This window comes from Oreochromis niloticus, linkage group LG11 (genome assembly GCF_001858045.2).
Source record: "Oreochromis niloticus isolate F11D_XX linkage group LG11, O_niloticus_UMD_NMBU, whole genome shotgun sequence".
NCBI classification, from domain to species: domain Eukaryota; kingdom Metazoa; phylum Chordata; class Actinopteri; order Cichliformes; family Cichlidae; genus Oreochromis; species Oreochromis niloticus.
Genome location: NC_031976.2, coordinates 8352447 through 8379834, shown reverse-complemented (window position 1 = coordinate 8379834; position 27388 = coordinate 8352447). Strand labels below are relative to the sequence as shown.

Genomic DNA, 27388 nt, shown 5'->3' with positions numbered 1-27388 from the left:
AGATCGGTACACTGTCGTCGTAAGGGAATGGAAATGGTCAGCAACAGCTCTGAGGTAGGCTGTGGTGTTGAAATAATGTTTAGTTGCCAAGAAAATATTCCTCACAACATTACACCACCAGCAGCAGTCTGATGACATAAGGCAGGATGGATCCATGCTTTCATGTTGTTTATTCTGAACATATCATCCAAAGGTTGCAGCAGGAATTCTAATCAGACCAGACAATGTTTTTCCAATCTTGTCTTGGCCGATTTTGATGAGCTTATGCAAACTGCAGCCTCAGTTTCCTGTTCTTATCTGACAGGAATGAAACCTGGCGTGGTCTTCTGCTGCTTTAGCCTATTTGCTTCAATGTACGACAAGCTGTGTGTACAGAGATGCTGTTCCGCATACTTTGGTTGTAATGAGAGGCTGTTGGACTTACCGTTGCCTCCCTTTTAGCTTTTAGCAGTCAGTCCATTCTTCTCTGACCTCTGGCAAAAACAAGACATTTTACCCAGAGAACTGCTATAAATATAAGACTATAGTGTAAGAAAACATTTGCACCAGGTTCACACTGGTTTCCAGTAAAGTCTTTTTATTGTTTAGCACACTGTTATGGTTCTTTTGGTTATTGAATTTAGCCAATTAGTCATTTTGGTCATTTTAACAGTCTGTTAAAATCAGCCCACGTACAGTTTGATGGGATAAACAGAAAATGACGGAAAACCTTAAACAGGACTTTCATGTCACTGTGGACAAATTAGTGTTTTGGAGAATTCCCCTCGCTCCCCTGAACACATCGTGAAAGTGGTTTGGTTGGAGTTTAAAAGCTTCCCGGTCTTCTGCATCAGTTCTCTGGCAGCTTGGCCTCTTTGTCTCACGCTGGGTCTTTGGAGGAGTCACTCTGAATGACTGATTTCAACATCACAGTCTGGCACACACACAAACAGAGGTAAAAAAGAAATTAACATCTTTAACTGAAGCAGGAGTAATAATACAACAACAACAAGAAAAATTAAAGTTAAGCTCTCCACACAGATTTTCATGTAAGTAGCTGTAGACATCTTTTAGCAGTAAAAACAGCAAATTGTAAGTGCAAAAAATAGAGACAAGCATCCTGTGATGTGTAACTAAAAGCCTGCAGATATTCTCTCTTCCCTAAATCAGTTTCTAGTGTCAGATGTGAGCACTTACTCCATGTATGTGTGAGCCACCAATCTAGTAAAAGCAGTAATCCTTAAATTTCACTGTTTCGATACTTCTCTTAACTTGTCACACAATTTCTCTTTAATGAGAATTAATAACAGTTATCCATCTGGAGCTGATGTATTGCAAAAATGCTTAATGTAGCGTTACAAATATGCACTTCTGGATTTCATGTCTCCCTTTCCTTTAATATTATTGATGACTGTTTGTATAACATGATTAATGGGGGTTTGGGCCGCTTGTCCAGCTCCACTGGAACTGGACTTTATGGCATGATTATCAAAAGATTCTAACAACAACAAAACACATTTTCTCTCAGAAGACAAGGCTTTAAAATGTCAAGATGCAAGTGTGAAAAACACCTCTGAAAGATCAGTAATCTGTTCTGGATTTCTTTTTCATAAAAGAGAGTACTAGAAGTCCTTGGACTCAAACATATCTTCATTTTTATAGCTTTTTCTTCACAGCATAAATCAGTGACACAGAAATTTAATTTGTACCGGATGACTTATGGAATGACAACAGAAGGCTGAAGCTGCTTTTGAAGACTGAGGTTGGAGCCTGTAGTGTTGCTTTAGGCACAGCTTGTCCCGTGCGTGTATGTGCGTGTGTGTGTAAAAGCATTGGGATGTAATTGTGTGTCTTTAGCGTGGATTTGATACTATGCACCTGGATTCAAAGCTGCATCATAAGCCATAATGTTTTATTTCCATGTACACTGCACAGACTCTTTCACATCACTGCTGTGTAAATACAGGAAAACAACAAACTATGTTTCCCCCCTGTATTAATCAGCATCAGTTTTCGGCTGAATCTAAATGACTTAAATCTGTGCTGGCGGAGTGAGCAGCGGGCAGCATTACAGATCTCGCCATGATGTGTGGCCTGAGATTATGATGTGTGGGTTGAGCCTGTTATGTGCGGTTTAAAAGGCCGTGTGAAATGTGGATTCATGTCGGTGACAGTTTGCAGCAAAGACCTATTCCACTCTTTCTTCTCATATTCACCCTATAAATCAACCCAAAGAGTGAACGTTTAAGCTGTAACAAGAGGAAGGGTGGAGAGGCAAATTCTTGTGCGTGTGTGGCTGAAACATTTTTTATTTTAAGAAATTGATGCAATTAGTGAGAATCACAGCTAATGTTACCGTCATGGCACTGAGTGGTGTCAGTGTCATTACAGACAAGACAAAAAAAGGTTGATAATCTTGTGTGCAAAAAGTACTGTTTGATTGAAATAAACCCTTTATTGTCACGGCCTGGGTATAGGGACCCGGGTCTCATGTATTTTTTCTGTTTTGTTGTCTCTCCTGTTTCTCCAGCTCCCTGTATGTGTTTTGTTTGTCACATTCCCGGATGTTTTGGTCGCGAGAGGGTTCGCGACCCGGAAGTGTTCCTGCACTGGAGGCAGCCACACCGGCCGCTCGTCACCTGCAGCCAGCTGTAGCGGACTACTCTCGCAACCTATTTAGTGGCTGAGTTCTAGGCAGCGCAGGATTTTAGAGTCAAACCCGTTAAGTACAGCTGTCGATTTATATGTTTGAACGAGTAAAGACCTCGCTATCAATTGTGGATTACCTGCTGAACCGCGTTTCACCTTCAGGAATATTTGCACAGCGTGAGATTCACGGAGGAATCTTCACGGGAGCCACAGTGCCGAATGCTGGACATTATTGTGCTTTTCATTCACTGTAAATAAAGCCTCACTGTTCTTCATCAAAGTCCGGCGTTTGGGCCCAATTTCCTACCTGCACTCCATGGTCTGCCACCGCAGTTCAATGTTTAATGTTCAAATCATAATTTACATTAAAGCAAAGGAGAAAATAACAAAATTGGGACCTCTGCAAACCAGTTAATATGCAGTTTATACCCATCCTGTCCTAATTATGTAAAATTATATGTACAGTTACTTTCACTTATCCAGTTCAGGGTTGTAATTGTAGCTATGAAAAAGTGAGAGGTGGGGGTTCACCCTGGATAGTTCAGGAATCTATCACAGGGTTAACACATAGAAACAGACTGTGGAAGGAAGCCAGACTACCCAGAGAAAACCCACACAGAAAGATTGTTTGCAGAAAAACCCCAACCTGCTGGTGGATTTGAACCCAGGACCTTCTTGCTGTGAGACTTTATTGCTAACCACTGCACCTCCCCATAATGACATCATTTTTTCCAACAAGACATTCGTGTGAAATTTTGTCATAGTCAGAGCATGAATTCTTGACTTTGCCACAAACTTGGCGTGAGAACATGTAGTGACATTCTCTTAGGCCATTCCTCCTAGAAGTCACTATGACCTTGATGTCTGACCTTTCAGTTCATCCCCAAGTCCAAGTGAACATTTCCACTACGTTTGAAGAAGTTTGTTCAAGGCATTTTTGATATATTCTGTTAATGAGTTTTGACTCCATGTTCTCTGAGGTCACATTTTAGCCATTCAAACTCATCAGTCCATCACTAAGTACAAGTGAACATTTCTGCTAAATGTTCGCCACCTCTGATGATCTGCATCCATCTCACCCTATCCTTCTCCCACACTAAACCTCTACACATCTTCCTTCACTACATCCATTAACGTCTTCTGTGGTCTTCCTCTTTTCCTCCTGCTTGCCAGCTACAACCTCAACATCCTTTGTCCAGTATATCCACTATCCCTCCTCCAAACCATCTCAGCCTTGTATTCTCTAACTTTGCCTCTAAAATGCTCACCCTGACCTGTCCCTCTGATATACTCTTGTCTAATTTTTTCCATCCTGGTCACTTGCAGTGAAAATCTCAGTTTCTTCAACTCTCCCGCTTTCAGCTCGGCCTCCTATCTCTTTGTCAGTACCACCGTCTCCAAACCAAACTTCTCAGCAGGTCTCACAACCATCATGTAAACCTTATCTTTCACTTTCACTGCTGTCCACTGATGCCTATCTCTACCCACTCCACCATGACTGCAATCGTTTCTTCACCTCTCTTGTGCACTGTCAGTTATTTTTGATGGTTGAACTCAAGTAAAAAGCAACAAACACCTTGAACTGGTCCTGATATAGAGGATTTATGTTCTTCCACTGGTCCTATTAATATTATATGGTAAGACACAACACACAGATTACCATTCTCAGACAAATACCAAAGCATAATTATTATACTGAGTGATCAATATTTTGGTTGTTTAGACTCAAACCATCATTTGCCTGCAAGAAAGTGAATTTGACTGGTCAGAAGGGAGCTGCTCACTTTAGTTTTGGTTTGAAGGATTTCTTGCCTGTTGTATTTGGAAACAAAATATTAAAAAAAAAATCCACAGTAATATTTATCTACTTATGGTTCCCTTCAGGTTTTGATCCTTTGCTAAATAGCTCCTCTTTTTTTCTTTTCTTTCTTTCCCTTTCAAGCTTGTTGCTCCTCTGGCAAAGAGGGAAAACCTCTTTGTGGCAGAAAGAAAAAAATGACATGAAACAGAGCAAAAGTGTTACACATGTCAGAAGAAGAAAGCAACAAGCCTAAATGAACACTAACTCACACTGTGTCATATTATTAGGGAATGATGTACATGTTTAGAACCAAACAGGATTTAAAGGATATGTTCCCCTATATGCAAAACACACATGACTTCTGAAACCTGAATTAAAGGATTGTTTAAAAGATAGCTGGGCCTAAACAAAACTAGTTAGAGGAAAGCATCATGCTACGAGCATTTATTAACTCGGTTTTTCCTTGTCTCTTTCCATGGCCCGATTCCCGTTGCTTAACAAAGTGAGCCTCATGACAAAAAATCTAGTTCAGTCTTTACTGACGCGAACTGAGAGGGAAAAAAATATTCTCAGCATCACAGGGATTATCTGAAGCAGACAAAACAGAAACAGCTGCAGTTTGACTCTCACTATGAGTGAAAGCATACAGCGAGCATGCGACCTGAAATTTTTTCCTCATCTCTAACAGTGGGGTACAGTGCCAAACATGAAAAGGAATTTCTTGCTACTGTGAATAAATGTTTACTTTTGAGTTGAAGTATTTCTCATCAGATCGTGACTAAAACCTTCCCCATCCTCGGGGAAACTTGTTTTAATTCTGTTTTCATATGACAGGCAATTGAAAGTGGCTTCCACAGTTTTTTTCCCATCATCATTCCTCATTCACGAGACTCATCTGAACTGCAAGACGCTGTTCATAGCGAATTATCTCGATCTCTCTCTGTCTTGTCATCATCAGCCTTCCAGATGTTAATATTTTCCCTCCTATTACGTCCATTCTTTCCAAGAGGCCATGAAAATCAGATAAAATCCCCTTTGTGGCTTAAATCTGTTACAGTTGTTACACCTGTGAGTCTTTCCATTACATTCCTTTAAATATGACCAACAGTTGTCACATTAAACAAACAAACAACAACAAAACACTGACTGATCTGAATGTTTCAGCTGACATATTTAAAATGGGAAACTAGCTGCTACACAGTGTGCAAAAAACTGTGCCATATTTGCACTGACATGCTTTTAATTTGGAAAAGGCTGAATAAAAGGATAATTATGCAGCTCTTCAGTGCACAGTGTCAAGTGAGCCATAGTCCCACTGCTGTGTGTGAACAGTCCAGAGCTGTGATGGGATAATGACTTTTGGAGTAGGATTTTACATCTTACATCTTTGAGAAGCCCCATTTAACTATGATCTGTCTGGTAGTTTCCTAAGGTGTCATTGTGAGTTGCCTGGTGCTTCATCTGAGGGTGTTACTTTGTCATTCCTTTCCCTGGCTCAGGTTCATACTGGTGAATCAACGTTTCCCCAGAGGATTTGATGGGTTTGGCTCGTCAACACAAGGCTGCTTGGGTAATTATTGTGATGTCCTCATCTCATCTGTGCTCTCTGTTGTCTTATTTCCATCATCCTGCTGGCCCAGATTTAAGATTCTTTTATGCAGACTAGCTTGTGCTCATCTGTGCCTTCTGAGTTGTCAAAGTTTGTGACCGCAGCACTGCTAACACGAGCTCTTTCTGGAACCCACAGGCCTACTTGCCAGCAACCTAAGATAGTAAAAAGATGGACAAAGCTTGTTATTCTGAGAAATGAAGCCAAGGCAAAACTCCTTTAAACTTGAATTCGCTTTGACAGCTAGAAGTGGAGAAACTGTTCTAGCTGTGAAGTGTCAGCAGGTTGTATAGACAACTGTGGGAAAACAGCGCCCTGTGCTTGCCTGCTCTGTGTTATCAGTAAACTTTTTCCTGATTATTTTATGAGGTCACAAGATAGTTTCAGGTCATACTGAATAAAGGATAAAGGTAAATTTGAAGGATGGATGGATGGATAGTGTGTAATTACATGTATGTCTTCTCATGCGTCCGTAAAAACTTAGAATTAATCCACTAAAAATATATAGGAGTGGGTACTGGTTTGGTACATTGGCTGAGATGAAGGTTGCCATTGGGTTTCATTGCGTTTCATATCTAGTATGCCATATAAGTTAATTTTAATTTAAAGCGCAAATATATATATTTTCGCAGTCTTGTTCTTATCATGTCTTTCTCCTGCACTTGCACTGGGATCCCCTTCTTGATTCCTACCTCATCCTCATCCTCCTGAATTAAAGTCAGGACTCTGATAAAAAAATTTGCATAAACATAAAATAATATTTTCATAGTTACTTATTGCCAGCAGAATGTCCGGAATGCTGCCAGCAAGCCAGCTAAACAACAACAGCTGGTTATAAGCTAACATACTGGCTAATGTTAGACTCAAGTGGCCTAAAAATCATACTTTCCCACTTATAAACATCTTGATTACATTCTCACATCATATGAGATTTTATTCTCTAAGCATCCGACTCCAACAAAGAAAGTATTATTAACGCCAGTTAGCTTGGGCTAATGGCAGCTAACAGAGGCTAATGGCAGCTAACAGTGGCACAAACAGCAGCATTTTCCTCTGTGATATTTTAAACACTGTACCTGTAGCAGCAATTTTTTCTGAGGATTCTGAGGGCTCCTTTAAATTGTAAATCTCAAAGTCATCTTAGACTTGATGTCTTTAAATATGTTTAGCTGTCCATTTGTACCAATTTTTTCTATTCCATCTCTGAACGATGGAAACATACTTGGACAAGACATCTGTACCTAAACAGAGGTGACACCTCTTTCACTGAATATCATTTAATTCCCACTCTTTTCCTCTCCCTGTTTCCATCCTCCTTATCCCCTCCTTCCCCTCCTTCCCCTCCACCCATCTAGCGATGACAGGCTGTCACTTGCGGATGAAAACTGCGTACATTCTGTCTCCCCGGGGTATATGATGGAACATATGATACAGCAAATAGCAGGAAGGGAGGGGCAGGGCAGGAAAGACAACTGGTGGATCGCAACAGATGATTGATTTTGTGGAACACTGCAGCCGTCATATAAATGTTCATTTGTGCAGTAAGCTTTGGGTTTGGGATCACCCTGCTGTTTTTTTGTATCCTGGACAAATTTGCACCTCTGGAATATTCACTCTTACCCTTAAAAATCATTAAAACTGCATACTGGCAACACATTCGGGTAGGAAAATCAGAAACTACTCTTGTTTCTTATAATTATAGTGATGAGTTTCTCATAAACAAAAAACCCATTAAAAAGTCTGCAGAGGTTTAAAAACTCCAAAGTTCTGAAGAGAGTTTTATGTCCATATTTTACACATAGGCGTATGCTGTTTGACAGTGAAACATCTTGAGGTACTTTTGACCACAACATGTGGTAATGTGATTTTTGTATATAAATCTTTTTCGCGGGCTGTGCTGAAAATCCTCTCCACCTGAAGGAAAATCTGCCCAGTCTGAAACATGAGGCCAAAATTGCGCTGTTCTTGAGCTGAAAAATCAACATAACTGAACATTTAGGTTATATTATAACAGACTGTGCAGCAGTGGGCTTCAGTTTGTTTACTTGAGGTAAAATGAATGTGTTAATGGCATTTTCCAAGTGTTTTGTAATGTCTTCTTGAGCTCTTGAAACCCTGTTAGTTTGACCAACCATTAAAAAACAATCTGAAATACTTTAATTATTTAAGCTAGCGTATTTAAAAAAAAAGAAATCATGTATAAACACCACATATAATCCCAAGTATGTAATGATCATGTCTGTGTGGATATGGCCATACTTTCTGACCTCTTTACGGTTAGCTGTTGGGTTCCATAGATCTTTATTATCCATGATTCATACAAACTCTTGCAGCGTTTCATCTCTGCATATTACGCTAATCTTTAAACTGAACCAAGTAAGTGCTTGTTCTAGATAGCTACATATTTATTACATCTGTTTTTGGGTCCTTCAATTAAATGCATTTTTCCTGCATTTGTCTTATGCATTACTGTCTCTTTATTGTCCTCCAATCCCAAGTAAAATGACTTCTCATTTCATCTTTGTTTTGAATCTTACTGGGGCCCACTGACATCATCACCATGGCTCCAGCAATGCACGCACACACACTTACACACACACGCAGACACACACACGCTTGCTTTCATATCTGAGTGAGGACATTTAATTGACATAAAGCTTTCCCTAGCTGCTTACCCTAACCCTAACCATCAAAAATAAAGGCCTATAAAACCTAACAATATCCAAATTGTAACCCTAACCCTAAAACCACATTTTGAGTCTCTAAAATGCCTTCAAATTTGTGCGGACGGGCATTTTGTCCCCATAAGGGACTGCTGGTCCCCACAATTATAGAAGCATTCCATATTTTGGTCCTCACAAGGATGTATAAACATTCATACGCACACACACACACACACACACACACACACATACACACACACATTGCATAGTGGTTACTCAGCCCATTTGCACTGACAAAAGATCATTTTGGTTCTCGGGAGATGGACAAATTACAGGAACAGAAGCTACAATAACTGCATTCTTTTCCCCCGATTTGTTCTTGTTTTTTTCTTTCGACATCTCTAAGCTTTAGTACAAGGACACCTTTTTTAGCTTCTCCTGCCTGTCGGTCTCCTTTACTTCTTGTCTAATGGGCTAAATCTGTCACTGTCCTGTTAGAAAAATAAGCAGAGCACATAAGTAAAAGCAGGAGGACAGAGAGCGACTGTGTTCTGCTCCTGCCGGTTCTGATGAGAAAAGCAGACAGAGCACTGGCAGTGCTATGCCAAGGCTGTCTGGAAGAAAGAGACAGGGAGGAAACATTGCGTGGTCAAAGCAGACCAAAAAGGTCACTAAAGATGCTCCTGGGATGCTCAGGAAAAAACAGAGCCTGACACCGGACATGAAGGAAGTGTGCATAAACTGCAATTATACTGCAGCTTTTGTGCATCTACATTTGTTAAAGTTAGACTTTTTCTCTCATTTTTCAACAAACTCATGTGGTGCTTATTATGGAGAAGCATTATTGCCTTAACAATATTCAATATTTGGGAAAACCTCACCTCAGTCCTGCATGTTTAACAGCCAAAACTGAGCTACATGTTTACCAGTCTGTGAGACTACTGTATTTGTATTGTGTCTGTGTGTGTGTCTGTGTGTGTGTGTGCAGGAACTACTACAAAGGCAGTTTTGAGTACTTTGACAGGTGTTTATAAGTCTGTACATCTGCGGACAGATTGTGTCAACATGATAACACAGCAACAGTGGAATATACAGTCAGGAAATGTTACAGTTATGAAAAACTGAGTGTGAGACTCAGAGATGGGTGTGGACCAACCGAAAAGTACAGTATAAAGTGTGCTGGAGATAGATTGGCCAAGAGGTCATCCAGTTTGTGCTTCTGGTCCAGTGTCTTTTTAGAAAAGTGTGTTTCTAACCCGTATGAGGTATCGTAATTGAATAGATAAATATGTTACGGTTTTTAAAATAATATGGTTTGGAGGATTTGGAGGATGCTGTGGCTGCTTTGATCCCATCACATGGTGCTTTTTAGTTGAATCCACTTTTTCTCTGTAATCTGCATGAGTGATAGCTTGTGTTAAAGACAGAAGATTGAGTGGAATGGTTAAAGTGTTGCGAAAATCTCTGACCATTTCCCGTAAACAGCGTATGAAGTGAGCTTGCAACAAAAACCCTTCAAACGTAAAGGAGACAGTTAAGTGACTACATTCATGCGCCGTGAACTATAGTAGATAAATCAACTCTAGCCGCACAACTGGTTCTAATATAGCCTCGCAGGGCATCCAAACCTGGTTTCGGTCATCAGTGGTAGGATAAAAACCCAGCCTCGCACACTTTCATGGTCTTCATTTAGGACAAGGACCAACCCTTTTGGGACAGAACTAGCTGTGGTAATATTTAGCCCCAATAAATCATACTTGACTGGGGTTTAAGGGCTTCTGCCTGTCTTAGCCTGGTAATCTGGGTAGCCACAGTAGCTTGGAACCTCTCTGATCTTTAGTCATGGTCGCGTGTCTGGAGGCTGAGGAGATTGCCACTTGTCGGTTGATGTGAGTCACCAAATGGCTGATGATGATCCATGGGCATAACAGGAAAAGGGACGTCTGGCAGGTGAACTAATAATTCTGGTGAATTGCATCATTCACATGGACTGAGTGAGGACATTGTAACAGAGCGATGTCCAGCACAGGGCCCGAGGTGCATGTTTGTGTGTTTTGTTGGAGGGCTTAGCGATGAGAAAAAGGATCAGCATTCTGACTCTGAGCGCTTTTGCGTTTGATGAGAAAACGAGTGTGCAAGCGTTACAGCTGACCACACAAACACACACATGTACGGACACACAGTGACCTATTCATCAGGGTCTGTGGAGCCTGGAAACTCCCCTGTCACAGCCAAGCACACATATTCAGACGCACAACTGGCATATCCTGAAACGCTGTGTGAGAGAGACAAACAGTAGGCCTGCTGAATCCATCTGTCACATTTCATATACTTAACAAAATTTGCAACTTCAATAAATCTGTTAGTTTTTTTCCTTGTCTGACATGCAAAGCTTCGTATAACATTATGGCTCTGTTTTCACGCCATTTAAATCACAAGGGCTGGGATTGCTTTAGCTAATTGTCATGTTGTATGTTTTTTTGTATTTTTGGCTGAAATGTACTTAATCCTGGGTGTGGTAAGCACTTGAACTTTTTTTAAAAAAGCTGTGAGGTTAATTTCAGATGGAGAATTCATAAACCACAGTTGCAAGTAAGAAGGTGCAAATTATCTAAAAAAACAGAAAAAAAAGTGTCAAAAAAGTGCCTTTTCTGTAATAAGTTACTGCTGAAAAACACGGTTCAGTGTTTTCATGTCTGTGGCTCAACAGAGCTGCGTCCCATATTGCTACAGTTTCCTGTTGGCCTTTGAAAGTGCTGCCACAGTTTAAGTGCTTGTGCGGCAGAAAATTCAGCTTCTGAAAAGCCGATACTGTTTATCATCTGTTCGGCTGTGCAAAGCAGCAACATTAACAAAAATGTCCTAAAGATCAAACTACGAATGTCTGATCTTTAGGACATGGATAGGTTCTTCTGTAGCTCCTCCAACACAATAGTTAAAAAAGCACAGAAGTAACCCTAACCCTCCACCCCGACACCCTCAAAATTGTCTTTGCATTCTTACATTCTCAAAGCACTTGTTCATCCAGTGATTAAGGCAAAGCCTCATATCCTGTAATCAGTACACACACCTTTAAATATCTGTAGCCCTATCCTCACTAAAGGTCAGCATGAACTTATATATCCTCTAAATTTCTCGTAACCATCTGGCTGAAAACAACTACGCTCCTCTCCCAGTGAAATTGGACCGGTAGTACGAGCTCCGACTTCAGGCGTCTAATTTGACTTGCCTCTTGATGTGATGGCAGAGTAAAGACAGTGAGAGGAGGAGAGAGGAGGACCCAAAAGTGAAGAGGAGGAAACTGGAACATTGTGTGACCACAGAAACGCTGTAGCTTTAATATGCCTCAGTTAAAAAGAGAGGGGAAAGCCAGAAAAACAAAAGGGGGTTTTGGCTACACCTCTTTCGCAAGCGACCTGGTCAGCTCCACAGTCAGCGTGCATATTGGGTGGGGTGTGTCACACACGCTTGGAGCGTGATTTCCCTCCACTTTTCCACTTTCTATGGTCAGTTTTCTGGATGCACCCCACTACTGTTATCTAATCCTAAGAATGTGTTTTCCCTTACGTTTAGAGGATAAATATCTGTTTTTGTAGTTGTGTAGTGTTTTCTAACCTCCAGATCACACAAAACAGTTTCCCCCCCCCCAGCAGGTTAATGTACTAATACACTATTTTACTATTACAGATCATGACGTCACATCAACTGTCTTGACTTCCAAGAATACACATGGAGACTGGAGTAAATTAAGAGGATATTTCTGTCTTTTCTTTAGCTACATCAATAAAATTACACTGCCCTCAAAGGAATAGGCTCAGTTACTACAAAAGAAACCTGGAGGGACATTAGCTAGTGGCAGGAATCAGGGACATCAAACCATACTTTTAAGAGGGACTCTACAGCAAATACCCAAGCCCACGTCACAGCTACACAAACATAGTGGAGCCTATGTGCATGCACGCAAACACACACGGAGAGCATAACATTTGCAGAAAAACCCCACAAACACAGAAATGGCCCTTAAGAGACTTGAACACAGGGATCTGTGCACAGAGGGCCTGGCATCACATGTTCCAGGATGTGTGGGTCCTACATTTACCAGAAACTGCATTAACAATGAGAAGTCTAACAAGATGATTATATGATTATTACAGTGTTGGCTTGAGAAGAAGAGTTTAAATTAAAGAAAGGGCAGTGGCGGTCAGATGGAAAATCACATGAAAGGCTCAGGGAGGAGTTTCAAAGAATTCCTGATCTTTAAAGACCAGCCTTACATTAAATACGAGTCACAAGGAGAGGAGTATAGTAGTCATGTCTTTGCACTGGGTTGTTTTTTTTTGCTTGAAAGTGACAGTGCATGAGTACACAGCTGACAGCTCTTATCGCACACAATAAACACCTTTCTCTCACTTCCCCCAGTGTAGCTTTCTACCAGAGCACGCAATCTGTCAAATAGGTGCTTTGAACCGTAGGTGTTACGTGATTGTTTTTGGCTGCTCAGGGAATAGCCTTGCATACTTCCTCAACGCTTGCATGTCTTTACATCATTCTGGCCACTGCTTGTCAGACAGAGCTCAGAAGTTCAGATCAAAGGCGGTTATTTCACTGTTGTGTTTCGCCGATTCGTGCCGCAGAACACAAGCGCTGATAGGTGATTTAAGACCATCATTGCCCATTTGAACCTTCGTCCACACGCAGACCCACTTTCCAGATGTTCATTGATAAACTATGGAGCTGATTTGACCGATCCACTCATGCCACAATACTCACCAATCTGAATGGGCGCATGACGAAGTGGCCTTCTCCCCAAACCTCACTGTTGCTTTGAACCTCCAGAAGGTTTAGAAAGAGACTTAGGAGCTCAGCTCATAATATGGTTACTGGTTAGCCACCAGCGACCACATTTTGCTCTCTGATGTTGCCTTCAGAGGCTCGGTGCAGCTGGCTGATGGTCGAGGTTTGGCTCAACACAACTCTTTGTAGTGTGGCAGGTTGCAAAAAAGCAGGGAATGTCCCCTGTTTGTATTTACGCCCCCCCAAAGCTTATTTCTTATCAAGAAAAGGAAACAATGGCCACTTTGGACAAAATAACTTCAGTCATCTCAGATTAGGAGCATGTAGTGTGTCAAATGTTGATTAAAAATTCATAAAAGTAATCAAAATGAAGGAACAAGCCTTTCTATGAAGGTATCTATTTTTAGCCTTCTTTCCATTTAAATCACTCAAAACTTTGTCAGATTCTCTCACAATAAAAAATAACTTTGCAAGAAAAAGGGAAACTTCCACATTCAAACTGCAGCTAAACTACAAAGGAACAGTGTTGAGCTGTACAACCAACTCTTCCAGAGAGCTGGCTTGCAGTCCGTCATTGCCAGCCCACTGACTTCTTAATAAGTAGAAACCTTTTGCATGTTTCCAGGTGTCCTTGCACTTCTATTTTGTATAATTTTATTCATTTGCATACATATGTTTGGCTTCCACTGTTGACACGAGATGGTAAAGAGCACCACTCAAGTTAAATCATCCAACAAACATATATGCGATTTCCCTTATGTTAGTGTAGGGTTTTATTTTCTATTTTCAAAGGTAAGATCAGATTTACCGTTTAAATAATTAATCATGCATTTTCCTGCAAGTGTAGTGAAAGTCTGTGAATCTGTGCTGACCGTTGCCTGAAACATGCAGCAGTCTCTTCTCTGACCAGTAATTAAATCAAATTACAGTTGCGGTCCTTGACGCATCCTTGACCACTGAGTCAATAGCTGCCATACTAGAGAAAGAAGGGTCAGAGTTTGTTGGAGCAGCCGTGGTGCCCTGTACAATTTATCAACAGGCAGTTTTAGAAAACCTTTTTTCACTGTAAAATGTGCTGATATGGGTGGGATTGTTCTAGCAATTCAAGCCCATCCAACTTTAACCGAATAGTTTAACATTTTTGTCAAATATTTATTTCCTTCTCTTTAGAAAGTCAGATGATGTAACAAGTGCACGGCCCTCTTTCTAATAAACACTAAGGTTGAGCCAAAAAGCATTTCGCTTAAAGACTGTATGGAAACAACGCATGCACATACACAAAAAAATCTATATAGCTATATTTCTATATCTATATATATATTTGTGGATTACAAGGTATAACAATTTCTCGACAAATAAGAGTTTCTCTGTCCACCCAGCCCTTCTGTGCAGTGCCTACGCTATGTCCTGGCATCACAGAGAAAGCCGGGCTCCTGGAAGTCGATGCACCCGGGTGTTGCGCGCCAAGAAAAAAAAAATAATCCTGTAACTCAACTTAAAACCACAAGTTTTAAGGCATTTTTATGCTGTTTGTTTAATGGCACAAAAGGATGCCATTAAGATTCATTGAGATTCAATTAGTGGTGTTTCTGACAGTACGAGGCCAACTCATTTCTCACTGCTTTCAGCCCTTACGCTCAGCTCGACTGACTCATCTTTGCCCATCTCTATCTCTGTACAGTGCTGCACAGAGATAAGATATTGATGTCGCTCTTCTGGTTTACATCAGAAAGAGAACAAACAAGTGTATTTCCCTAAATGTCAACAAATGCTTCCTTTCAGGACATGAACAGGTAAATGTAGATGCTTGGCAAAGTGCATTAGAAAAACTAAACAGAACTTACTCAAGATCTGTTGGGTCTGCTACTAATTTAAGGACATCTGTGAAATACAACAAGAACAGGCATCTGTTAACATCACAGTGTGAAAACGCTCAGCCACAGAGAAACTCATGATTCACGTAGTAAATATGTGGTGTCTCAGTCTAGTCATACACCATGGATATCCTGCCTGGTTTGGTTCATAGACGAAGTGGATAAGACACACACATCAGCGAGTTTTTGCCAGTGAATCATTGCACCTGGTCACTTTGGGTTTTCACACACTGAAAAACCACACCCTAACATAGACACTGTAGGCTGTGTTAAACTGCATCACTTTGATCATTTTGGTTTCAGTAGGAAGGCTTACCACTCCCTTTCACTTCATAAACTCCATGAAATGTTTCACTGGTGACTCGTCTGTTTGTCACAGCAGCGATGGCCCCGTTAAAGCTTGGCAGGATATATAAATATGCTTATTAGAGATTTCACATGCTGACGCTCTCTGTCAGGCTACAGTAGACTGAGAGTTCTCCCACTTTAGTGAAAGCAGGCTGCTGCAACTCACTGTCTATCTGCTGTGGCTAAAGTTGGGTCTGTGGGTATCCATGAGCTCAATGGGCAACCAAAACAATGCAGATTAAAGATAAATGGAAGGATGGATACAGCTTTGGTGCCACCCAAACTTTTAACTATTGAGAGGACAGTAACATAAAATATACTGCTGTGCCTGAAGACACATGTTTAAGTAGTGTGAAAGTTTTAATGCAAGATGAGTTAACCACATGGTTGTATGCAGTGTGTTTATTTTTTATTCATGTAGCTACCATGAAAATACATCCAGTGCAATAGAATGGGTATGTCATCGTCCTGGGTCATGAGACCAAGTGTTTCTGAGTTTCATGATATTTTGTTATTCATCTGTATTCTAGTTTCTTTTCAGCTTATCTAGTTTCATTCTGTCATACCTAGTTTGCAGTTATATTTCATGGTTTATCGGGTTCCCCTTGTGTCTCATCCCTGTGTTAATTCTCCCTTTGAGGTTAGTGAGTCTTATCTGTCATGTCTCCTCTCTGCGTAGTTCATGTTGTCTAGCTCGTGCAACATGTGCGTCTTATTTAGGGTTCCTGTTTTACTTTGATTTTACTTCAGTGTTCATTGCTTTAGTTTCACTTCAACTGTGATGTTGTTATGTTCATTGTTGTCAGCTGTTTTCCCATGTGTCTCCACTTCCCCCGATCACCTCATGTGTGTAATTAAGTCCTCTGTCTTCCTATGTTCCATCCCTCATGTCAGGTTAAGTGTTTTTTCAGGATTTCGTGCAGGTCATGTTCATGTTTGCTAATTCATGTTTTTCATAGTTTCTTCATGCACCTGCACAAAGTCTTGTTCATAGCCGTCATAGTTATTTTCCCATAGTCGTTTCTCATAGACATTTCTAGTATTTTCCAGTTTAGGTTTTGGTTTAGCACTCGCCTCTGTTCTTGTTGTGTCTTTTGTTTGCACTCTGGTTGTCAGCCCAATAAAGGCTCGTCTTCAGTTTGAGATCCAGTACCGTCTCCTCCCCTGTGTCTGCTCTTGGGTCCACCTCACTCACCCCACTCGATCTGCCCTGCAGACCGTGACAGGGTAGTTATTTTCCTTATGGAAGTTTAGTTGCCATATCACTTTGACAGCTATGAGAAGAGTCTTCTTGTTGCCCTAACATTGAAATGATTGAACTATATCACACCAGTTAAGACATCAGCTAAATAGAGCTCTCCGTCTTATTATGTATCTTATTAAGTAAAGCTATTTTAACAGGGCAATAATTAGCTTTACTGTGGTTATACTTTTGTTTATCTGCTATTGTATAAGCTATTACGTGAAGTTGTAATTTTTATTGCAACAGTTAAATTACATTTAGACCATGGCCTTTCAGATTAAAGTGTTTACATTCTCTGTGTTTACCAGAATGTATTTATGTATTAGCTTTCACTTTGAGCACAAGCTGGCAAAAGTGCATGATGTCTGATTGAGAATTCAGGCAATAGTGCTCTGAGTCAGCATCCATTAATTCCATTGAATTTAGGTAAAAGAGTGCTTTTGCCTGCCTGAACATCCATCAAAAAACACACTTTGCCTACAACACAATTAGATAAATGCACTCTTTACAAAAAGATACTGGGAAATGTGATGAGAAAACTATTTTCTACTTATTTTCAGTCTTTAATGCTGACTGTAAATATGACAATAACTGTGTCTTCAGAGAACAACACTGACTCAGATGATGTAGCACTAGCTGGAAAGGAAAATAGGCTCGGCTTTACGTGTAACATGAGACGATCAGTTCAAGGTGTGTCAAAGCATGTCACGGCATAAAACCATGGTTTGATTACATGAGACAGTCACATTTTTTACCTTTTAATCATTTAGACTCACTCACATAATTTCACAACAGCCGTGAGATGGCAAACAACAATTATCCTGTTACTGGATGTTCTTTGGGGCAGCTTTAATTGGGAGGTTTAACTAAACTACAAATTGCAGCTTAATTACCTGATAGTTGTGGTCTGAAGTTTACATGCACTCATTGTGGGCATGAATGTCATGGTAAGTTTAGTTTTAACTTTTACTTTTGCACGGTATAAATCTTTATTAACTTTTAAAACAAGAGTTGGGCACACAAGTTAAAAAGTTTTGACCTATCCACACAGCGTCAAAAGTATACATACAGGCTCAAATATATTAATAATAATGAATAATAAATAATATTATTCGTCAATATGAATTTTTATTATGTAGTCAATTTTTATTATTTATATATCAGCAAGCTTCTGGATACTTGACCACTCGACCTGGCAGAATTGGTAGTTAATTTAAATTGCCTGTTTTTTTGACAGTAAACCAGCTTTTAAGGATAGTCCACAAGTTTTCATTAAGGTTTGGGTCAGTTTTCATCAGGGTATACCAGAAGCTTAATTTGCCATTTCTAAAAAACTGCAGGTTCCAGTGATATCAATTTAAGTTGTTTAGATGCATCACCATTTGTAAAGAGGAAGACTAAACTGTCACTCTTAGATAAGAGCAAATTGGTTAGGAAGTTCAGGAACAATACATTTACCACCATGGCACAAGCCTGACATTATCTGGAAACAACACCAACATGACTGTCCACGGTGAGGCAAGTTTTGTATCACCATGGACTGACAGGGTGCAGATCAGTCCCATCTCCAAAATAGACACCTTCAACTGAAATTTGCAACTGCTGTTTGGAGAAGTAAAGGTAAGGTTTTAAAGCCTAAGAACAAGTATGGTGGTGGTAGCATCATGCACTGGGGCTGTTTTGCTGGAAGCAATACCTGGACATTGCACAAAGTGGATGTAATAATGAAGAAGAGGGACTATCTTCAAATTTTTCAACCTCACCTCAAATCAGTAGATAAACAGTTGAAACTTGGACACAATTGGGTATTTCAATGGGACAATGATCTCAAACACATATCAAAACTGGTTTGGGAATGAATAAAGCAGGCCAAACATTAATGTTATGGAATGGCTTTCCCAAAGCCCCAACCTCAACCCTAGTAAAAATTTGTGGACTATGCTTAAAATTTATTTTAGGAAAAACAAAGAGTTTAAATGAATTCTACCAATTCTGCCAAGAAGAGTAAAAGCTTGTGAAACAAATTTAAACTTGTTTGCCCAATTCTTATTCTTTTAAGTCATTTAGGGACATCAGGGACAGAAATTATAAGTATGATTTGTAACTTCATTATAAGTAAAGTAAGTAAGTTATTTTATAAATTTTATTTCTATTGTACCTTTCAAGATAAACATCTACAAGTGATTCAGAACAAAATACCAGAGTGTTAAAAAAGCATTAACCAAATGCAAGTCCAAAAAGATGAGTTTTTAGTTGTTTTTTTCCAAAAGAGATCGTCCACAGATCTCACGCTTGGAGGGAGAAACTTCCAGAGTCTGGGGGACACTGTTGCAAAATCTCTGTCTCCTTAATTTTTCAGCCTTGTATGATGCTTGGCCAGTAGCTCACGGATACGCTGGGGAGGCATGGATGTAAAAGTGCACTGATGTAAGCTGGGGCTTGTTGATTAAAGAGCTCAAAGTCAAAACCAGAATATTAAAATGGACTCTGTATTCAACAGAGAGCTATTGCAGTTGGATCAGCAATGGTGTGACATGTGAATACTTGGAAGACTTCTTCACAAACTAAAGATGTTCCAAGAATTTTTTGCTTTGACAAGTGAACAATGAATTACAGTAATCCAAACGTGATCAAATAAATGCATAAATGCAATAAATGAATCTCAATCTCCAGTTCAGAATGTGACATAATACATTTTACTATATTTCTAAAGTGATAAGAAAAAAAGCAAGCCAAAGATTTGACATGAACATTCAAAGCTGAGTCAAAAAATATCACAAGGTTCCTGATAGAAGATTTGGCAAATGGGGCAAGAGGATCATTTCCATTACCTTTGGCACAAATCTGTCAGGGTCACAAGCAACTATCTCTATTTATGGGCTACATACCACAGGCCTTCAAGCTGGCAGTAATTAAACCACTACTTATCCATTACTTGATCCAGCTGTTAGCTAATTATAGGTCAATCTCTATGTTATGTCCTGGTCTAGGGGTTAGCATGAAAAAAGGCCAAAATAACAAACAAAACCAGCTATTCCAAAAAGGGAGGTGCTACCTAAACCCTGTGTGAAACAAAAACCAAACAACAGACAAGCGCTACCCCTAACTCCCTAATTGAATAAATAAGAGATTTGGTACAGAGAACAGTAAGGTAGTTCACCCCTTCTGCCTCAGTGCTTATTTAAAAGTGAAAGAGTATTTACAACACTGCATGCAAAACTTAACGGTTCTCTGAAATCACGTGGGGAAATTTGGCACTGATGGTTTGGAGGCCAAGGACAGGTCTGCTGCTGCTGTCAGTTGCTGCCAGGGGACAACTGCTGGAGAGGGTTTTTAACATGGTCACTTGATGATGGGAACCAATCAGCAACTGCCAGCAGCTCTCCAATCAGAAAGAGGACCTGCAGAGACACTTAAAGGCACAGAACACACCCACTGAACAAAATCCAGACTCTGTGATTCAAAATATGGCCAGGGCTGTAACACCCCCCCTTCCCAACACCAAACATCTCCCTTGCAGATGTTTGATACTTAGTGAGAGGGAAAACCACGAGAAAGTCGATCCGCTAGCACATTTTCTGTTCCTTTTTTGCGGAATATTTCCATATTGAAATCCCGTACCAGGAGTGACCATCTCATGACCCTCTGGTTTGAGGCACATGAGAGGGGCTCACAAGGGGGTTGTGATCGGTGTAGACAATGACAGGTGATGAACTAGAACCAACATATACTTCAAAATGTTGTAGCGCAAGCAGCAGGGAAAGAGCTTCTTTTTCGATAGTACTGTACTTTTTTGGTGACTGTTATATTTCTTTGAAAAGTAACTGATTGGGTGATCAACGCCCTGTTTGTCTTCCTGCAACAGCACCGCACCTGCACTGCTGGCACAATCATCCACTTCTAGTGTGCAAGGACATGTGAATTTAATTCATTTCAATTTCCATTCAGTTTTATTTATACAGCGCTAAATCACAACAACAGTCGCCTCAAGGCGCTTTATATTGTAAAGTAGACCCTACAATAATACATAGAGAAAAACCCAACAATCATATGACCCCCTCTGAGCAAGCACTTTGGCGACAGTGGGAAGGAAAAAATTCCTTTTAACAGGAAGGAACCTCCGGCAGAACCAGGTTCAGGGAGGGGCGGGGCCATCTGCCGCGACCGGTTGGGGAGAGAGAAGGAAGACAGGACAAAAGACATGCTGTGGAAGAGAGACAGAGATTAATAACAAGAATGATTCAATGCAGAGAGGTCTATTAACACATAGTGAGTGAGAAAGATGACTGAAGAAGAAATACTCAATGCATCATGGGAATCCCCCGGTAGCCTACGTCTATTGCAGCATAACTAAGGGACGATTCAGGGTCACCTGATCCAGCCCTAACCATATGCTTTACCAAAAAGGAAAGTTTTAAGCCTAAAAGTAATCTTAAAAGTAGAGATAATGTCTGTCTCCCGAATCCAAACTGGAAGTTGGTTCCATAGAAGAGGGGCCTGAAAACTGAAGGCCCTGCCTCCCATTCTATGTTTAAATACTCTAGGAACAACAAGTAAGCCTGCAGTGTGACACTGAAGTGCTCTAATGGGGTGATATGGTACGATAAGGTCATTAAGATAAGTAGGGGTCTGATTATTTAAGACCTTGTATGTCAGGAGCAGGATTTTGAATTTAACAGGGAAACGTATGCTATGCTTATCAGGAGTGGCAAGGACTGGTGTGCTGCAGAGGAGAGCTTTAGCAGACTGAAAATGCATTCTGGCATGTAATTGACCACACAAAGGGCCGCAACACTCTAACCTTCAACCTTCATTAGTGAAATAGCATTAGAGAAAGTTACAAATGGTTTCTTTTGACCTCTGACAGTGGACTCGTCTCTGATCTTACCTGCTAGACCTCAGTGCAGCATTCAATACTGTTGATCATAATATTTTGTTATAGAGATTTATGTATTAAAAGTACTGCACTGCAGTGGTTTGACCTATATTTACATGCTATATTTTAATTTGTATGTAAATACAATTGTAAATACAAACCTACTTTGGCTTCACACACTAAGGTAAATTATGGAGTTCCACAGGGTTCCGTGCTAGGACCCATTCTGTTTACATTATGCATACTTCCTTTAGGGAGTATAATTAGAAGGCATATCATACATTTTCACTGCTACGCAGATGATACCCATCTTCATCTATCCATGAAACCAGATAACACATATCAGTTAGTTAAACTGCAGGAATGTCCTAAAGACATGAGGATTACATTTAACTTTCTGTTTCTAAATTCAGTTAAAACTGAGGTTATTGTACTTGGCCCTAAAATTAGTAGAAACATGGTATCTAACCAGTTATTTACTCTGGATGGCATTACCTTGGCCTCTAGTAACATTGTGAGGAACCTTGGAGTCATTTTTGACCAGAATATGTCCTTGAATGCGCATATTGAACAAATATGTAGGACTGCTTTCTTCTATTTGTGCAATGTCTCTAAAATTAGAACCATCCTGTCTTAGAGTAGTGCAGAAAAACTAGTTTATGGATTTAGTACTTCTAGGCTGTACTACTGTACTACAGTTCCCAGTTTGGATTCGGGAGACAGATACCCTCTCTACTTTTAAGATTAGGCTGAAAACTTTCCTTTTTGACGAAGCATATAGTTAGGGCTGGATCAGATGACCCTGAATCATCCCTTAGTTATGCTGCAATAAGCCGAGGCTGCTGGGGGCTTCCCATGATGCATGAGTGGTTCACTCAGCTTATTTTCACTCATCATGTGTTTATACACCACTCTGCACGTAATCATTATTATAAATCTCTGGCTCTCTTCCACAAACTGTCTCTGTCCTGTCTTCCTCCCCTCACCCCCAACCAGCTGGCAGATGGCTGCCCCTCCTTCAGCCTGGTTTTGCTGGAGGTCTGAGGAGGTTTCTTCCTGTTCAAAGTGATTTTTTTCTTCCCACTGTTGCCAGAGTGATGGCTCATACCTGGGTCATCTTATTGTTGAGGTTTTCTCTTTATTACTGTAAGAGCTTTACCTTACAAAGCATTTTGATGCAACTGTCGGTGTTATTTGGCACTAGGTAAACTGAATCGAATAGAATTAAAAGTTCAGTATTCGGTCGGTGCTTTACTTGCATTTAACCTGCAAGCTGAGATACCAAAAAAGTAACTATGACTTTACAATGTGCCCTTCCTAAGCAGATTGCATGAGAGAAAAAGGAAAACCAATCATCAATTTATAACCTGATCATTTTTGCTCGAATTTAGCAATTTACTGCTTCTCCAGTTACTGCCAATTGTAATCTAGCTGTCCTTTTAACCTTTGCTGAACTTTTTCTCTCTCCACCTACTGTGCTTCATATTTCCCATAATACTCTTTTGTTTGAGATATTTGCTCAAGACATGTTTGACTTTCTTTAGGAAGGCCCTTGGTACTACCTTGTACTGAAATTGGATCTGTTAGCACTGCAATCATCACCCAGTTTGTTACGTCAAACGCTGTTCTCCATCTGTTGCAGCTGACCACCATGACTCTGATCTTGAGTTGTCCACTTTAGCCTAATACTAATTAGAGAGGTCTGCAGAGCATCTTGGGGAATAAAAAAAAGCAAACAACTTCTAAAATGTACAGAGAGCTGCTAATTTGAGAAATTCTGCCCTAGGAAATAAGACCACAGTTTGTCTTCTGTTGGAGTGAAAATGAATACCCTGCGGTGTTGTTTTATATGTTTGTAGGTTCGACACACAGAGCTGCCATTACATGATCCTGGCCACACAGCACAGCCTGCTTTTACAATAGCAACCCCTTGTTTAATCATCTATTACAAAAGCTTTCCCTACCACTGTTTTGAAAGTTACAAGCTATCATGCCAGCTAGTACCCATACTGTGCTTTACGGGCTACCTACTATTAAAGCTGAGTCACTTTACTCAGGCATTATTTTAAGACTGCATCAGCAAGTTAGTATTTACCTGTAAATAATCATGTGACGTGTTTGTATGTTAAAAAAAAAAAGCATCTGTATTTTCTTCCAGGTATCTTTTACTTGATAAAAATATATCAGTTAACCAAAGACAACAAATACCTAGTTGAAACAGAAAGATGATTAAAAAGAGAAAGAGAAGGGATGCCATTGATAGAGATTATGCACAGGTTTTGAATTGAGTTTTGTAAATAACTGCTACCTACAGCCAGGTATTTAGCTCTAAGGTGTACCAACACAGGACTATTTTGAGCTGGATGCTAACATCAGCGTCTCTCTCTATAATAACAATAATAATAATACTCATCAACATCTTAGTTGAGCAGAGTCTAAATGGCCTCCTTGACTCTGCGCTCAAACCAGCGTTCCTCCCTGTCAGGATGTGCACATCCTCATCATTGAAAGAGTGTCCACTGGCTTGTAGGTAGGAATAGACTGCGGAGTCCTGGCCTGATGAGTTAGCTCTTCTGTGTTGTGTCATCTGCTTAGCCAAATGTTGTTTAGTTTCCTCGATGTATAAATCCCGGCAATCCTCCTGGCACTTAACAGCGTACACTACATTACTCTGTTTGTGTCGGGGGACCCGATCCTTGGGGTGGACCAATTTTTGGTGCAGCGTGTTTTGGGGTTTAAAGACCACAGAGACGCAGAGTTTAGAAAAAATGCATCTCAACTGTTCCGATACTCCTGACACATACGGGATCACTTTGGATTTTTGCTTTGGCAGCAGTTGTCCTTCTCTCCTGGATCCGCTGGAGCTTTCTTTAGGTGCCTTCCCAGATTTGACAAATGTCTACCTGGGATAACCACATTTACTCAGGGCCTTCTTGATGTGATGTTCTTCTGCTTTCCTGGTCGCTGTATCTGTGAGGATGGTGCTCGCTCTGCGTTGTAGCGTCCTGATGACACTCAGTTTGTGCTCCAGTGGATGATGAGAGTCAAACCTGATCTGTATGCGTCTGGGAAACCAAACAACCTCTGGCAAAGCGGAAGCGCTAACTCGTCAGGCCAGGACACTGCAGTCTATTTATACCTACAGGCCAGTGGACACTCTTTCAATGATGAGGATGTACACATCTTGGACAAGGAGGAACGCTGGTTTGAGCGGGGAGTCACGGAGGCCATTTATGTGAAAAGGGAAAGACCATCTCTGAATCAAGGAGGAGGCTTAAGGCTACATCTTTCACCATCTTCCAGGCTGTGATTGCAGCCATTCCCCAACTCTCTGTGAATGGTACTCATGGCCATTGATCACTGGTCTTTGATCAATGGCCCTTGAATCAATGTGCTTTGATCAGTAGTTGTTGATCAATGATCATGAGAATTTGCATATTAATGATCCAGGAACTGATCTCACAGGCCATTGTTTGTTCAGTGGTGCTAGTTTCAGTCACTGTGCAATATACTGTTTATAAGATTGAGGAAACCTGCAGTCAGCTGAGACTGAAGAAGTCACTTGGATCAGTAACAAAACATTTCTCCCGCTGAAAACGCTACGTCCAGATGAACAGAATCAACCTTTTGGGAAGACACTGAGTATTCAAAGTTATTTAACTGATTTATTATCTTACAGACAAAAACAGGATATTGGGAGAGCTTCATGAGTGAGGTTCTCCTGAAACGGCAGAGACACTGTCACCGAAAGAAGCTTAAGGTGGGGTGTGTGTGTGACGATAGCAGAGATTGTCTTACTTGGTTTGCGGATGAGAGCAGCAACGGAGGGGAGGGAAAGTGAGAGTTTGCAGGTTTGCAGATGAGAGGTGTGGTGATCAGTGGCAGAGGACGGGAGCGCAGGCAGGTGAGTTCTGTTCTTTCTTTAGCAGGAATGGAGAGTGTGAAGTCCGAACATTAAGGAAAATTTACCGCCGTAGATTGGTGAAGAGTGACGGTCTGCACTGTTCCTCAACGCTGCTGCCCTTGATTAACAGAGATGGGTTGCAGGTGGAGACAGGCCGGCACAGAGCCCAAGAGCACCATCAGTGATCCGGAGCGACACCCACAGGTATGACACAGTTTGCATATTAATGATCATGAAATTGACCTCACAGCCCATTGTTTACCAGTGGTGCAAGTTTCAATCATTATGTAATGTTCTGTTTACAAGGTTGGGGAAACCTGCAGTTATCTTAGACTGAAGAAGTCACTTGGTTGAGTGACAAAACACTTCTGAAAATGTTACATCCAGATTAACAGAATTTGCAAATCCCTTAATGACCACAGGGTAAATCTTCTAATGGCTGCTTCCAGCAGAATAATGCATTGTGTCTAAAAGCTTTAATAATCTCAGATTGGTTTCTTTAACATGACAGCGAGTTCAGTGTGCTCAAACGATCACCATTGTTGCATGATCTTAATCAATTAGAGCACCTTTGGCAATGAGGGACCAGGAGATTTGCATCATGAATGTGCAGCCGACAAATCTGCAGCAACTGTGTAATTCTTTCAAGTTAATATGGTGCAAAATCTCTGAGGAATTTTTCCAGCACCTTGTTGAATCTATGCCACCAAGAATTAGAGCAATTTTGAAGACATCAGGGGGTCACCCAATGCCTAATACAACGGCTGGTGAGTGTACATTGCAACTGGCTAAAAACACAAGACTGCAGAGAATAAGGAGTAGGTCTTAAACAATGATTTTACCCACAGACCGCTGTGTTAATGAAGACAGTTTCCCATTTACATGCCAGTGAAAATGCACGCAGCCCTTTGCAACCAAAAAAATAATTAACAGCTACTTATAGTGTCTAGATCCCACATAAATCTAGCTTATGTGTGATGCATTACCGCTAATTAAAATGACTGTACCTGTGAGAACCTCTGCCAACCATTACAGCAGCACTCCTGACTTATAAAGTCCTCCCCAGCACTTCTACCACCCGTTGCTTAACATTGTCAGGAGGGGCACTGGCTGGCCCACACACCGATTCACAGTGAGTCTGTTCTCCTGGCTGGATCACACTGCCTTCCCAGCACTGAGCCACTGTGTCATTCCATTCCTTTTATTTATGTTTCCTATTGCCTTTTAAACGTGGAAATAAATAATTTCTGACCAGAGATGGATAGTTAATCTGTGTTTAGAGGCATCACTAGAGCGTTGCTGATTATGGCTTCTAAAGCTGCATTTAAACAGGTAAAAAAATATCTCATTTTTAACAGTTTATTGCACAGTTAGATAATGTTACAAAATGTATTAACAAAATAAATGCCCAAAGAAGCCTATTCCTAATTTCCTCATCATTTCTTCCTGCACATTACTTCTGGAGAACTGTAAGGAAAAAATGTCTAAGCCATCCTTAAACTTGAAACTTATACAGTAATTCATTTGAAAATACAGAGAAATTTCATAAGCATCTCATATTGCACAGCACTTTGTTTTTCCCCAGCGTCCGTTGTATTCTGTTTGGGGTTTAGGGAGATGACAGCGTGGCTGGTAAAACAATAAGATA

At 40.6% G+C, this 27388-nt stretch overlaps 1 long non-coding RNA gene across 1 annotated transcript; it reads right to left on the bottom strand.

The window, feature by feature from the left end:
* Positions 1-636: 636 nt before the first annotated feature.
* On the bottom strand, positions 637-26887 carry LOC112848104 (uncharacterized). Its single transcript, XR_003222051.1, has 3 exons — positions 26748-26887; positions 25635-25858; positions 637-913 (listed from the first exon to the last, which is right to left on the bottom strand). It is a non-coding gene; the product is annotated as an uncharacterized LOC112848104 (long non-coding RNA).
* Between the last annotated feature and the right edge of the window lie 501 nt (positions 26888-27388).